Source organism: Neoarius graeffei, chromosome 18, assembly GCF_027579695.1.
Source record: "Neoarius graeffei isolate fNeoGra1 chromosome 18, fNeoGra1.pri, whole genome shotgun sequence".
NCBI classification, from domain to species: Eukaryota; Metazoa; Chordata; class Actinopteri; order Siluriformes; family Ariidae; genus Neoarius; species Neoarius graeffei.
This window is the reverse complement of record NC_083586.1, coordinates 11,291,639-11,307,525: the sequence shown is the minus strand read 5'-3', so window position 1 is coordinate 11,307,525 and position 15,887 is coordinate 11,291,639. Positions and strand designations below refer to the sequence as shown.

The 15,887-nt window shown below is 45.4% G+C and overlaps 1 long non-coding RNA gene across 1 annotated transcript; it reads right to left on the bottom strand.

The window, feature by feature from the left end:
• Window positions 1–571: 571 nt before the first annotated feature.
• On the bottom strand, window positions 572–1,587 carry LOC132866598 (uncharacterized). The gene is made up of 4 exons (XR_009650597.1): window positions 1,377–1,587; window positions 1,184–1,281; window positions 926–1,044; window positions 572–811 (listed from the first exon to the last, which is right to left on the bottom strand). It is a non-coding gene; the product is annotated as an uncharacterized LOC132866598 (long non-coding RNA).
• Between the last annotated feature and the right edge of the window lie 14,300 nt (window positions 1,588–15,887).

The window sequence follows — 15,887 nt, the reverse complement described above, 5'->3', positions numbered from 1 at the left end:
GCTCACTTCAGCTCGCTTCAGCTCACTTCAGCCCGACACGGCTCGCGTTTAGACTACCTTAAAACAGCACGACTCAGCTCGCTTCAGCCCTGCTTAGCCCCCAAAACTCGCACGGTTTTGGAGTGGGGCTGAAGCGAGCCAAACCGAGCTGAGTGAGGCTGGGGGCGTGAGCAGACACTCCCCTGTGCACTGATTGGTGAGGAGGAGTGTCCTCACACGCCCCGCAAGCACGCTGAGATCTGTAAACCCGGAAGAAGGAGAATTACGAATTACGAGAATTTCTGAAGCCTTATGTGCCTCGTCTCATCTATACGCTCTTGCCAGTATCTGTTGGCGTTGTCGGTGACAACAAGCCACAGCACCAAGACCAGCAACACTAACAACACCATGTCCTCCATGTTTATTGTTTACTATCCGGGCTGTGAGACTACCGCTTAAAAGATCACTGATGTCACTGTTTGCGCCGCTTAACGACATCACGTGACGTCCACCCACTTTCGCTAACTCCACCCAATGTGTCCACCCACTTCCAGCCAGCACGGTTCAGCACGGTTGTAGTTGAAATGCAACTCCAACAGCCCCGCTCAGCTCGACTCAGCCCAACTCAGCACGGCATGGCTCAGCCGCGTTTGTAGTGGAAAAGCGGCAATAGTTCGCTGAGCTCCGGGTTACGGGATGGCGGAGGCTTAACGATCCACCCAGACACCCCATCCACCACCCCATTTTCCTCATCCGACATCAGGTCTACGGTAGCACACTGCCATACATCCATCTCGTCCATAGCAAGGACACCTCGTCTCGCGTCAAACAGCTGTAAAAACGATCGATAAAGAGAATAAGTACTGAGCAATGCACTGCGTATGGACACAACACATGAAAAACACTGAAAAAAAAAGTCACATTGACCAAAACTGAAAAATCTTACCCTCTTTCTTCTGGAGCGACTACGAGCCGGCTACTTCATTGCTTCCGCCTGCAACGAAAGATCAGGCTGCTGGTATCTGTAGCTCCTGCGTAAGGTTTCGTAATACGTCTTGCAGGCAGCTAGAAAAACAAATGAGAGTACGATTAACAACGTAGCAGTAGGCTAAGCTTAATAAGGGAAAGGAAGAAGGGAAGTGTAGACAGCAGAGAAAGGACAGTATAGGCTACCATAATATTTAGTGAAATAGTTGTTACTTACACACAATGTTGTCTTTGTCAGCATCATGAAGATTTGGATTTGTCGACAAAGCCCGCACTAAATAGCTTGTCACGGCTTCGTTATGAGGCAAAGTTAGTCTGTGAAAACAAGATGGCTACAGTTAGGATCAGGCTAGGATCTGCATCTATTAACGTATCTCATACAGAATGAAAGCATATTCTTTAAATCTTACCCTTGCGCCGGCTCGTATCGCCTAGTGTTTGTCTCCGAGTTGTGAAGACGGCGTACTGTTTCCTATGAAAAGAACAAAACAACGTTTTTAAGTCACTTGTCCCTCATAGCTAGCTACTGGCTACTTTTAGCTTGGGCTAGCTGCTATGCTTACTTTTAGGCTATTTAGCTTAGCTAGCAGACACCGGACAAATTCTTACCGCAATCATGGGACTCTGCACCCGTCTTTTCTTCCCGGAGTTTGTGTTTTCCCCAAAGTTACATCCCTCCAAAGCAGTCAATCTGTCTTCCACGGTGTTGAATCTGTCATCCATAGAGTTGAATCTGTCGGTTACGAACGTAGTCAGCTCTGCAATCTGACGAGACAACCCACTGAGAGCAGACAGCAGTTTTCTCTCATCGATCTGCGGACTTCCCGACACAGGTCCATCGCGTCCAGACACAGGAGTCGACGGAGAGTAGAACGCGAGGCGCCGTCCAGCCATTGAAGATCACCAAGCAGCAAAAATCCCAGAAACCAAGAGAAAGTTCCGGAGCACATGAAAACTACGGTACCTGGTAAGCTACGGTACACCTGTTTATACTGTATGAGCCACGCCCATGACCGCCTGGTCCTGGTCCAATCACATGCGAGGTTATTGTTATATGGTACATGCTCGCATGTTTGTGATATAAACCATTTTGGATATTTTTGAATATAGAAGTATGAAGTTCCTGCTTACTGACTGAATTAAATAATTCAATTATAAGTAATTTCAAGATTCCCCTGAAATAAACACAGAGGCCACAGATTAGGCTTCTTTTAACAGCAGTTTGAGATGCATATGATTTTTTTAAACTATACTTTCACAATCTTTTCATACTCAAATGGTCATGTTAACGATGGCCTATTCACAGTGTTCAAACTATGCCGATATTTTCGGGGGGTCCCTTTTTTCCCTTGGGGGGGGGGGGGGGGTGCTTGTGCTTGCGCTTGTCTCAGAGTGCGGCTCTCCAAACACATGAGAAGCCTATCTTACGCACATATCACGCGGACTCCACACCTCCACACACGCATCGCGTCTGAAGTCATAACTCATCAGGGGAAATCATGTCCGCATTGGCATGTTCAAAAAACAACCTCGCATCAACAATGATATCAACGGGAACATTACCAATGGTAACAATGGGAAAATTCTGGGGACACAAACTAGTAGAAAGGAAGTGTGTTGGCACTGTTGGCACACTTCCTTTCTACTAGTTTGTGTCCCCAACCTGGCAGCAGCAGTCGTTGTCATATCGGTTTATTTTATCTTTGATGTGAACACAACACTTCGGATATGCAAATGCTTCCCGTTACACATGATTGCTATGTCAATAAACATCATTTTGCCAATATTTTAGAGACCCCCCCAACATTTCCCAAATCATGTTTTCAAAGGATCTCATGTCTGTTTCAGGGGATCTCGGATACCCCGAGTACCCCCATAGTTCGAACGGTGCCTATTCACTCTGCCATGGACATATTCTTGCACTGACTGTGGTCATTTGACTGGTCTCATACTAAAATGGCCATGCTAATGATGGCCTATTCACTCTGACATGGACATATTCATGCACTGAGTATGGTCGTTTGAGGTGTCGAATGTGGGCATTTGCATGCATTGTAATTTATTGCATGGATATGAATTTAAATGTGTGTTTTACATTTGCATAGGATGAGTATGTGACTGAAGAGGGGGAAAGCCTTGCTGAGGAGCAGAGTGAAGCCTGTCCAGACATACAAGATGGAGAGGGGCATGGAAGTGATCAGTCCAGAAGTGAAAAACCAGAAGACTTGATGAAATTTCTGGCCATGATGCTTTTGTCATGGCAATCAGCCTTCAAGATTTCTGATAACGCCATCACATCGCTTCTTCTGTGCATCAAACAGTTTGTGTGGATACTTGGAAATGTTCTCTGTGTTAATTCCCTCACTGCCTTTTCCATCAATATTCCAGCAATATACAGGTTTTGTACTGTTGCTATTATTGATAGACATATACCCTTGGCTGCTACTTTCACAGTACACTGTTGAAACACATTATTGTTGCATTCATGTCTTTGTTATTTTTAGTACTAGTAAAAGTTTTTCATCTCACTGTGTACTATGTATGGCTTAAATGACAATAAACCTTCTTGACTTGACTTGTGTGCAGCAACTCAGTTTTAAAAAGCTTACAATTCTACAATTCTAGTAAAATGTTACCTGGGAACTCCCCCTGCTATCCTGATTTGCATTTGTATAGCCTTCCCTAGGCTTAGGGGAAGGGGGGTCATGGGGGACAACTGCCAAAGCAAGTTACACGTCCATTTCCGACAATTCACGGCAGTTTTCAGTGTTGCCTGCAAATTGCTGTAAATTGTCATAAACCTGAAATTCCACAGAAATCTACAGTCCCGTTTGCTCCCGTAAATCCCACTTTTCATGCAGTGTCATTTCTGTCGCGCATTAAGCTGGAATGCTGAGAAATTAAATGAAACGTCACTGCATGATAACTAGGCTATGTGTTTAAATTCCACTTGTGCAAAAATGCTCAGCCTTCGTCCCAACAGTTTAGTAGCCTATCTTAACTTTTGTCATTAGATGCGTAAAATAGCGTAAACTATAAACCAAGTTTCACTAGTTCGCCCTTGAGTGCTTGGTGTACAGTAAGCATGTTTGGCATGTCAGCTGGCCTCGGTACCTGGATGCTTTCAGCGGAGATCATACAGGATTAGATCCGCTTCACACACCCCCTATTGAGGTATTTCACCTGACGTCACAGGGTCACGTGACGCCCCGGTGTCCACCATTTTGGACGGCAAGCTAGCTAATGTCAACAACATAGTAGCTGGTATGTTACTGTAGCAATATTTACGTTCAGTCATTTGGATGACTGTTAAAACCTTTCAGTCTCAAGTTTTTCCTTTACTGTATTTACTAGTTTACTGAGCTAGCGCGCGATGGCTCCGGGCTCGGCCGGAGAGCGCGCGATGGCTCCGGGCTCGGCCGGAGAGCGCGCGATGGCTCCGGGCTCGGCCGGAGAGCGCGCGATGGCTCCGGGCTCGGCCGGAGAGCGCGCGATGGCTCCGGGCTCGGCCGGAGAGCGCGCGATGGCTCCCGGCTCGGCCGGAGAGCGCGCGATGGCTCCCGGCTCGGCCGGAGAGCGCGCGATGGCTCCGGGCTCGGCCGGAGAGCGCGCGATGGCTCCGGGCTCGGCCGGAGAGCGCGCGATGGCTCCGGGCTCGGCCGGAGAGCGCGCGATGGCTCCGGGCTCGGCCGGAGAGCGCGCGATGGCTCCCGGCTCGGCCGGAGAGCGCGCGATGGCTCAGTAAACTAGTAAATCCAGTAAAGGAAAAACTTGAGACTGAAAGGTTTTAACAGTCATCCAAATGACTGAACGTAAACATTGCTACAGTAACATACCAGCTACTATGTTGTTGACATTAGTTAGTGCTAACAGCTAGTTGCTAATACACTGCTACAACTACACCGACCCTAATAATACAGTTCTTGGTCATTGCCTGGTAACAGCAAATTTATAACGGGCCATGTCTCAACAGACTAAGAAGTTATTTCAATAACATTTTGTTTATCCTGAGGCCCGAAAGTAAATGAAAATGTGAACAAACCTTAGCTGTAATCAGATGAAGACCACCGGCTCCAGGGATGACCCGCTGATGTAGGCATGTTACCCAGCCTGACACAAAATATTTGTAGGCATCCAAACTCGTATACGCTTTCAGATCAATACCTGTGTATGGCTATGGGTTTTTAACGACATAGGTATACAGATCATGTGGGCCGAAGTCAGGTAAAGACGAGGGCTTCGTGTACTTCCGTACGTCAGTGAACAATCCTGGTGGAAGCAGGTAAACGTCGTTCTCTAAGCCTGCTAACCTCAATTTTTGCAAACACCTCTCCCTCTGCTCGCCCTGTAAATGCCCTACGTCGCTGGATAGTGAAGGTGTTTTCTGCATCTCGCTCCTTTTTCTTTTATGTTTTTCGTTTGTCGCCTTCCTCGCATTCAAACTGATTCGAGCCGTGCCGTCCAAAATGGCAGCGTCACATGACTTGGTCACGTGAGTGAAATACCTCAATAGAGGAATTGCAGCTGGGTGCTCTAGTGAAATGGAGGAGAAGGGGGAGGTGGTGGGACAATTCGAGAAGCCTTCGCGCATGACAGGTGAAAGGAGCAGGAGGGATTAAATCTCCGGGAAGGCGGGAGCAGGTAATGACAGCTGTCAATCACTCCGCAGGCTTCCTCCCGAACTACGTTTATACAAACAACATTTATTTTAAATACCGAAATCATGCACAGCCACTTCACCTCTCTAACTTAAATCCTGGAAGTGTGCTAGAGAATACTGTGCAGTTTAATGATCTCGTTATCAGCTGAATCGGCATGCGCTAGAATATTAATGTTATAAATTAAGTTGGGATATTTATTAATAACTAACATAACCAGACGAACTGTCTTCACCTACAAAACAACAGCAGTGTCTGTACAAAAAATTAAGTGACGGGGCATGCCAAACAAACTGTGCAATTGCAATTTTTTTTTAACAGCTGCTTGGAGGAAAGGAGGTGAGAGGAGAAATTAGCGCATCTGCTCAAGTTTGTGGCGTGCAATTATCAACTCGTATGCGTTCAATTGTCTCTGTTATTAGTTAGCAATAGAGGTAATTTGCTATCACCAAATCGCCGATTATCAACGAAAGGAGAGGGAGAGATGGCGGGCGCACATGTTTTGACGGCCACTGACAAAGCCTACTTCAGTGTTATGCTGCCCCCATGGCTGCAAGTTGTAACTGCACCCTTACCGCAGCTTACCGCGAGGGCCCCTACCGTTCTGCGGCAGACAGGCGAGCATTCTGAGTATGTCACTACCGTAGTAACTCTGGATGGCCTTTGTTTCTTCACATGAAGCAGTAAAAGACCTCGGGGTGATTACTGACCCCAGTCTTTCATTCGAAACTCACATTGATAACATTACCTGGATAGGTTTCTTTCATCTCAGAAATATTGCTAAGATAAGAAATTTAATGTCACTACACAACGCAGAAAAACTAGTTCATGCTTCCGTTACCTCCAGGTTGGATTATTGTAATGCCTTACTATCTGGATGTTCCAATAAGTGCATAAACAAGCTCCAGTTAGTTCAAAATGCAGCAGAAAGAGTCCTTACTAGAACTAGAAAATATGACCACATCACACCTGTCTTATCCACACTGCATTGGCTCCCAATCAAATTTCGTATTGATTATAAAATACTACCATTGACCTTTAAAGCACTGAATGGTCTCGCACCACAGTACCTGAGTGAACTTCTGGTCCTTTATGACCCGCCACGCCTACTTAGATCAAAAGGTGCAGGCTATCTGCTGGTACCTCTGTAGGTGCAATTTGTGATTAAGTGATCAATTTCATTAAATCAGTCTCATTAAATAATACCTTTAATTTTGGTGCTTAATAATAAATTACCAAACAGCTAAAGTATGGTATATTCCAAATTATTATGATCACTTAGCGTATTCCATAACTCATATGCACCTTGGAATTCATTTGAGATTGAGTAACTTCAAAAATATCGGAACAACAAATAAACACACACAGTTTCAATAAATAATTGAATTTATTATAACAAAGATAAAATGAATAATGGCAGTTGAAATCTTCAAATAGTCAGCAGCAAACAGTGAGATGTGTGTGTCTATAGGAGTGTGTGTGTGTGTGTGTGTGTGTGTGTGTGTGTGTGTGTGTGTGTGTGTGAGCATGTGTGTGTGTGTGTGTGATAAAAATTAAATATTAGCAACTGAAATACATTCAAATGGTCATCCGTGATATATGTGGATTTGAATGTGGGCACAGGGGAATGTGCTATAAAGGTTGAATTGAATCAGGGCTTGGAATATTATCTAAAGTTGAGACAAAGGACCTCGTGATAAAGAACGGAGGGGGGAAGGGTCACCAGATGTTTCTTTATAGAACAAAAGAGTTAGCTTCGGTTTGCTAGGTAAGATGTGTTGTAAGGCCTATGGCCTAACCAAAAGGCTAGTGTGGGATGCTAACTGAGGTGTGTTTTGTGTGTGTGTGTGTGTGTGTGTGTGAGAGACCACGTAGTGAGGCCTTATAGTCCCTGGAGACAATACAATTAGCCCTGGATGCTAATGAGACAGAAGAATTAGCCGTAGCAGCTAACCCACTAGCTTTATAACACTGAAATCTTGATGAGGTCAAAATATGCGTAAATAATGAAATTAAAGTGTTAGAAAGGAAAAGGGAGCATACAAAAGCCTATCTATTAAACAATTGAGAGGACAAAAATAGAACAATAATTAATTCAATACCCTGAGGGTCTACAGTGTACACATTTAAACCGTTCCTGAGTTTAAATTCACACTTCTTCATAAAGCTAATTCCTAAGACTAGTTTTATGCCCAAAATTTGCCAGTCTTACTTAGTATCTTGCCTCTACGCAAGATTATGAAGAGATGTTCCGAGACTTTTGGAGTTTCACCATTGTGGAGCACGTGAGTCGCTTCCGTGGAAAGCAGGGGATTTCTTGATCCGACGCTTTGTAGTTCATGGGAAGAAAGTCTCTGATTAAAACAATGTGCACAGTGCTTTGTTAGAGGGAGCCGGTCGCCTCTAACTTTAAATTAACTGCTGCAGTTAATTTAACGGCTGCAGTCGTACGTACTTATAATGAATAAATGAAAAACCGGTTATATTCAATCTGAGTCAAAATCTAGATTCTAGACTCTCTAAACTCTCTAGACTCTCTAAAATCAAATTCTAGACTCTACCGTGGTCAAAGGTAAGTAAAAGAAAAGTGCGAAACTGATTCTTGACAAAAAAGACGTCTTTATCTGGTTTGCTCGGTGCAGGGTATCTCTTTGTGTCCGGACGGCTTGATGTCCAAGACGAGACAGAGGGCAAGCTGGGAGTTTCCGAGTTACTTATGGCTTCCTGGAGGATGTGACGTAGGTGATCCCGCCCAGCCGTGACGCAGGTCAACGCAGAAGCTGGCCGATGGGACCTGTAGTTTCTTAAAGAGACTGTTGTAGTTCTTAGACGGACTGTATTACCTACATTCCCCCTTTTGGTCTCAGGGGTATGACGGAGTCATAGCACTGAGAGCACAATACCGTACAGTCCACATGTCCATAGTCCTTGAGGTAGCCTTGCTCTGTGCAGTCCATGGTGTCCTGTGAAAGCTGTGTAAACTCATGAGTCCTCGTAAGACAGTTGGAGGCAGAGGCATTTGGGCATATAATCAGGCTATAGGCATTTGGGCATATAATTACTCTATCTAACTAGGTCACAATCACATCTATAAAGAAACATTTAAACATTAACACTACATACTTAATACTACTTCATTTCCTACACATAAAAAAAACAAGAAAAGAGAAATGAAGGAAGGAAAGAAGTATTAGTGTTTGGGTTGGTAAACCTAATCTTCTGGAAAGGTATTGGGTTGGTGAATGTGACTGGGCATGTCAGTCTACGCTTATGGGTGAGTGATGCTTTCAAGCTAGGTGGACAGGATGGGCCTAACTGTCGTCCCCCCCCCTTTTAGAGTGAGGACTGTTCAACAGGTTTGATTCGATTACTATGGACCCATCGATATGAGAGTGTTTTGATTAGGGCTGGATGTCCTAATGCGATACGCGATGGGGGACAATTTTCCTATGATCAAAAAGTCCCGACCAATGTGGTAGGAACTTTTTTTTTTTAAAACTCCTACCGGCTTGGTAAAGTTAAAATATAGGACTTTGTCACCTATTGATATTCGTGATGGGAGGCTTTTCGGTCGTAGTGGGCCTTATGCCCTTTTACGCTCGTTTCAATTTTTTTTTTTAGCTCTTTTGTTTTGTCTGTTGAGGGGTCTGACCTCTGTAACAGTCCTTTAATCTCAGCCAACTCGGCTTTCAAAGAGTCCAGCTCTGAGCGGAACTCACCAGGTTGGTCTGAGTCACTGTGTCGGTCATCTCTACCCCTACGTTTAGAGCTACGGTCGGAATGCTCCTGCCGTCTCCGGCCAGAGCGGGGATGACGGTCTTGCTGCCAACTGCCTTGTTCCAAACGACCCTTTTCATGTGATGGGTGGTTGCCATAGTCACTGTGGACTCGCCTTCAGTCCCTCCTGGCCTTACCTTGCCGATTTTTCCACTCACCCTGGTGATGGCTCGGCAAGGGGTGGTTCGGACTGGGATTTCTCCAGAGGGGTCCCCCTTTTGGAGCTTCGCCTCCTTCTAAGGCTAGCGGGGGCCCGTCTGCATCCTGGAGCCTAAGGACTCTGGGTTCATCATCGTTTCCGTTTGTGGTTTTGACAATGGTCTCCCAGGTCATTTGGGCTAGTTGCCTAGTTTCCCTCATCGAGTAGAACCCTTGTCGACATGCCAGTGTGACTTGAGTCTGCATACTTGGGTGGAGGTTATGTAAGAAGAGGGATTTGAAACCTCTATCTTCTTCCAAGCATGGTGCGCTACTACCCTGGAAATAGGCAGTACGTAGCCATCTATAATATTCACAAAGCGCCTCAGACCGTTTTTGTTTGATTTGTATAGCACACAATGTCGCGGAGGTTTCATCCGTGTACGGTGCATATTCTTCCATCATGTAATTGCGATGTTTCGAATAACTATCGCGAACGTTTGGGGGTAGCATCTCTAAAAGGGCATGAACGCTGCTACTGGAGAACTTCCAGATCAGTTTGAGTTTCTCTCTCGCGTTGTGGCTTTCGGTAGGTCCATCAGGCATCGGTCAATTTCTCGTAAATAATCATTCACGTTTGTTCTTTTATTCTCAGGATCGAATCGCTCAACATCGTTGGCAAGTAGGTCAATTTGCCGTAAATGAAGGGTTTGGTGCACACCCTTGTGCGACCTCCTTGGCTCTCCTGAGTATTCACTATCTAAGCTACTCTGGTGTTGCTCCCGTTTCGCACTAGATTCATAGCCTGATTCATCCGAAGACAGATCAGGGACACTGTAGCACACTGACCTGGGTATGCTATGGTTCTGGGCTCGGGATGAGCACAGTACGGATCCACCCTGGCTAAACGACGAAGTCGTGTAGCGAGTTGATGGAGTTTGGCGGGGTGTCTGGTCCTCGACCAGGTAATCTACGGTGTCCGGTTCGGATGCCTCTTCCTGCTCTGAACTTTGGCACATTGTTGGGGGTCTTTCACGCCCCTCGTGCCCTTCTTGGGGGGTCTGCTCCTCGGCAGCCCTTTTAGCAGCCTGTTCGGCTTTATCTAGCCTTTCGGCGCAATCATCAAGGGAGGTTTTCAAGAGCTCACACTCCCTATGTAAATCATTATTATCGGCTGCCAGCTCGGCATTGCTGGTGGTCAGCCTTTCAACCTTTCCATGGAGGCGTCTGATTTCTGAATCAGTACCTCGGAAGTATGACAGGAATAGCTTACCTAGTGCCTCTTGGACACCAATGGTTGTTCTTTTTGGATCTCTCATATGTTTGAGTTATCTATGTTGTTTTGGCATTCACTCTTACTCATGTTCCTAATGTTTGCCTTTTCAGAGGCAGAGCAGTGAATGAGGTCTGCGATGACCTCAAGGAGAGACACGTCTTGAGTGTTGTCTTCAATTTCTGAGACACGAGGGGATGCCATTTTGCTTAGGTTGGATATTGGATAATTAATTAATGAGTCAATTTATTAATTAATTTTTATTAATTAATATTAACTACATAATTAATTAATCAATCAGTAAAGTTTGTTTGAAAATGCTATCTCTTATCCTAAGTTATGAATAAGTTATTAGTATTTTGTGATATGGTTATCATGCTACTGTTAACCGTTTAAGACACCTGGGGATATACCTTAGCAACTGCTGAATCAAACTGATAGTTTATCTGTTGTTGCAACAATATTCAAGAAGTCAACACCAATCACCTCACACAGGGCACCAATTTAATGTAGGTGCAGTTGGTAATTAAGTGATCAATGTTATTAAATCAGTCTCAATAAATAATACCTTTAATTTTGGTGCTTAATAATAAATTACCAAACAGCTAAATTATGGTATATTCCAAATTATTATGATCACTTACCGTATTACATAACTCATATGCACCTTGGAATTCTTTTGAGATTGAGTAACTTCAAAAATATTAGAACAACAAATAAACACACACAGTTTCAATAATTAATTGAATTTATTATAACAAAGATAAAATGAATAATGGCAGTTGAAATCTTCAAATAATCAGCAGCAAACAGTGAGGTGTGTGTCCATAGGAGTGTGTGTGAGCGTGTGTGTGTGTGTGTGTGTGTGAGATAAAAATTAAATATTAGCAATTGAAATACATTCAAATGGTCATCTGTGATATATGTGGATTTGAATGTGGGCATGGGGGAATGCGCTATAAAGGTTGAATTGAATCAGGGCTTGGAATATTATCTAAAGTTGAGACAAAGGACCTCGTGATAAAGAACGGAGGGGGGAAGGGTCACCACGTGTTCCTTTATAGAACAAAAGAGTTAGCTTCGGTTTGCTAGGTAAGGTGTGTTGTAAGGCCTATGGCCTAACCAAAAGGCTAGTGTGGGATGCTAACTGAGGTGTGTTTTGTGTGTGTGTGTGACCACGTGGTGAGGCCTTATAGTCCCTGGAGACAATACAATTAGCCCTGGATGCTAATGAGACAGAAGAATTAGCCATAGCAGCTAACCCACTAGCTTTATAACATTACCAAATTCACTGAAATCTTGATGAGGTCAAAATATGTGTAAATAATGAAAATAAAGTGTTAGAAAGGAAAAGGGGGCATGCAAAAGCCTATCTATTAAACAATTGAGAGGACAAAAATAGAACAATAATTAATTCAATACCCTGAGGGTCTACAGTGTACACATTTAAACTGTTCCTGAGTTTAAATTCACACTTCTTCATACAGCTAATTCCTAAGACTAGTTTTATGCCCAAAATTTGCCAGTCTTACTTAGAATCTTGCCTCTACACAAGATTATGAAGAGATGTTCTGAGACTTTTGGAGTTTCACCGTTGTGGAGCAAGTGAGTCACTTCCATGGAAAGCAGAGGATTTCTTGATCCGACGCTTTGTAGTTTGTGGGAAGAAAGTCTCTGATTAAAACAATGTGCACAGCGCTTTGTTAGAGGGAGCCGGTCACCTCTAACTTTAAATTAACTGCTTGGGCTGCAGTCGTACGTACTTATAATGAATAAATGAAAAACCGGTTATATTCAATCTGAGTCAAAATCTAGATTCTAGACTCTCTAAACTCTCTAGACTCTCTAAAATCAAATTCTAGACTCTACTGTGGCCAAAGGTAAGTAAAAGAAAAGTGCGAAACTCTGATTCTTGACAAAAAAGACGTCTTTATCTGGTTTGCTCGGTGCAGGGTATCTCTTTGTGTCCGGATGGCTTGAAGTCCAAGACGAGAGAGAGGGCGAGCTGGGAGTTTCCAGGTTACTTATGGCTTCCTGGAGGATGTGACATAGGTGATCCCGCCCAGCCGTGACGCAGGTCAATGCGGAAGCTGGCCGATGGGACCTGTAGTTTCTTAAAGGGACTGTTGTAGTTCTTAGACGGACTGTGTTACCTACACCTCGTATAGTGAAGGCTACATCAGGGGGCAGAGCCTTTTCTTACAAAGCCCCACAGTTATGGAACAGCCTTCCAAGTAGTGTTCAGGAATTTGACACAGTCTCAGCATTTAAGTCTAGGCTGAAAACATATCTGTTTAGTCAAGCCTTTTGTTACTGGTGTTTTATGAGGTAAAGGTGTAGATCTGGAGGGTCCTCAGACATAGTGGGTTTTGGTAAACTGGGATGTATAAGTAAGTAAGTAAAATTTATTTATATAGTGCTTTTCCCAGACAAAACAGTCACAAAGTGCTTCACAATAACACAAAAATTAAAATGCTAAAACACAGTAACATGGCGGCACGGTGGTGTAGTGGTTAGCACCATCGCCTCACAGCAAGAAGGTCCGGGTTCGAGCCCTGTGGCCGGCGAGGGCCTTTCTGTGCGGAGTTCTCCCCGTGTCCACGTGGGTTTCCTCCGGGTGCTCCGGTTTCCCCCACAGTCCAAAGACATGCAGGTTAGGTTAACTGGTGACTCTAAATTGACCGTAGGTGTGAATGTGAGTGTGAATGGTTGTCTGTGTCTATGTGTCAGCCCTGTGATGACCTGGCGACTTGTCCAGGGTGTACCCCATCTTTCGCCCATAGTCAGCTGGGATAGGCTCCAGCTTGCCTGCGACCCTGTAGAACAGGATAAAGCAGCTACAGATAATGAGATGAGATGAGAAACACAGTAACATAATAACACAATGAGACATAGTCAGAGATAATGAAGCAATAGGTATACAATGTTAACCAAAAGCTAGTTTACAAAAAGTGTGTCTTTAGCTGCCTTTTAAAACAGTCTACAGAGACAGCAAACCTGAGATGAATAGGTAGGGCATTCCACAATTAAGGAGCAACTGTCTCAAATGCATGGTCACCATGGGTTTTTAGATGAGTACATGGGACAGACAGAAGGTTTTGATTGTCAGACCTGAGAGAGCGTGCCAATATATGGGGGTGAATTAAGTCTGCTAAATAGGCAGGGGCCTGACCATGTAGTGTTCTATAAGTGATAGTGAGAATTTTAAACTGAATCCTGTACAGGAAGCCAGTGAAGGGAGCTGAGAATGGGAGTAATGTGGGAGTATCTGCTTGACTTAATACATAGCCTAGCAGCAGCATTTTGAATGGACTGTAAGCGAGAGAGGACAGACTTGTTAAGGGAAGAGAAAAGAGCGTTACAATAATCAATGCGGGAACAGATGAAAGTATAAAGAAGCATCTCTAATTCTGTGTAAGGCACCATAGATCTCAGTTTACTAATGTTACGCAGATGAAAGAAAAAACATGATTTGGTTAACTGTTTGATATGTGTTTCGAAAGACAAGGACTTATCAAAAGTCACCCCTAGATTTCTCAGAATGGACTGAACAAAAGGTGAATAAGGAACAATAGGTTTCGATCAGGTGGTGCTGGAGCAGTTCATTGCCCGCTTACCAGCCGGAACCGCAGAGTGGGTCCAGTGCCACTGCCCGGCGTCGCTGGATCAGGCAGTAGGACTGGCGGAGGATCATTTGGCGGCTGTTCCGGCGGCAGGACAGCCGACGACGTCTTCTCTTCTCTCCTCTTCTCTCTCTCTTTCTCCCCTCCCTTCTGTGTCCCGTCCTTGCCCCATTCCCCCACCACGGAGACGGGGGCCGGCTCCAGCCCAGCCGGCCCGCCACACCCGTGGTGCCCTCTTGTTTCTCCCTTCTGTGTCTGTCTCTCCCCCCCCTCAGGTGAGTGAGCCCCAGAGCACCAGTGCAGAGGGAAAGCCCGGGCCAGTTTGCTGGTGCTGCGGGGAGCTGGGCCACCTGCAACAACAGTGTGCAGCAATGGAGGTGGGCGCGGTGGTACGGCTCCCCGACGCGCCGGAGGCTGCCCTCGATCGGGCCGGAGCGTATCGCATACCGGTGAGTGTCCAAGGGGCTACATATCAGGCATTGGTGGATTCTGGTTGCAATCAGACCTCGATCCGCCAAAGCCTGGTGCAAGACGAGGCATTGGGGGGAGCACAGGGGGTGAAGGTGTTGTGTGTGCACGGGGATGTTCACAGCTACCCTTTGGTGTCGGTCCACATATTTTTCAGAGGGGAAAAATCTATAGTGAAGGCGGCGGTTAATCCTCGCCTTACCCACTCTTTAATTTTGGGGACTGATTGGCTGGGATTTCGGGGTTTAATGATGCGCCTAGTAAAGAGTGGGTCGTGCCATTTGACAGGGGGAGGTCCCGGTGTTGCTTTGGCTGGAGCTGCTGTCACAGAGCCGTCTACGTCATCTCCGCGACAGAGTGAGGAGCCGCCGGCTCCTCCTCTTACTGTTGGGGAATCCCTCGCGGATTTCCCATTAGAACAATCGTGAGACGAGACTCTGCGACATGCGTTTGACCAAGTGAGAGTAATCGATGGTCAAATGCTCCAGCCAAACGCCACCCCGTTCTTCCCCTATTTTTCTATTATGAAGGATAGATTATACCGAGTGACGCAGGACACTCAGACGAAACAGCGAGTCACACAGCTGTTAATTCCAAAGAGCCGCCGGGAATTGGTATTTCAGGCGGCTCACTTTAATCCCATGGCTGGACACCTAGGGCAGGATAAGACACTAGCCCGAATAATGGCCCGATTCTATTGGCCGGGGATTCACGGCGATGTCCGTAGGTGGTGTACGGTGTGCCGCGAATGCCAGTTAGTAAATCCAGCGGCCATTCCAAAAGCACCTTTGCGCCCCCTACCATTAATCGAGACCCCGTTCGAAAGAATTGGGATGGATCTCGTCGGGCCATTAGATCGGTCAACACGAGGGTACCGCTTTATATAAGTTCTGGTGGACTATGCAACGCGATACCCGGAAGCGGTGCCTCTTCGCAATATCTCAGCACGCAGTATTGTGGAGGCCCTCTTCCACGTCATCTCCC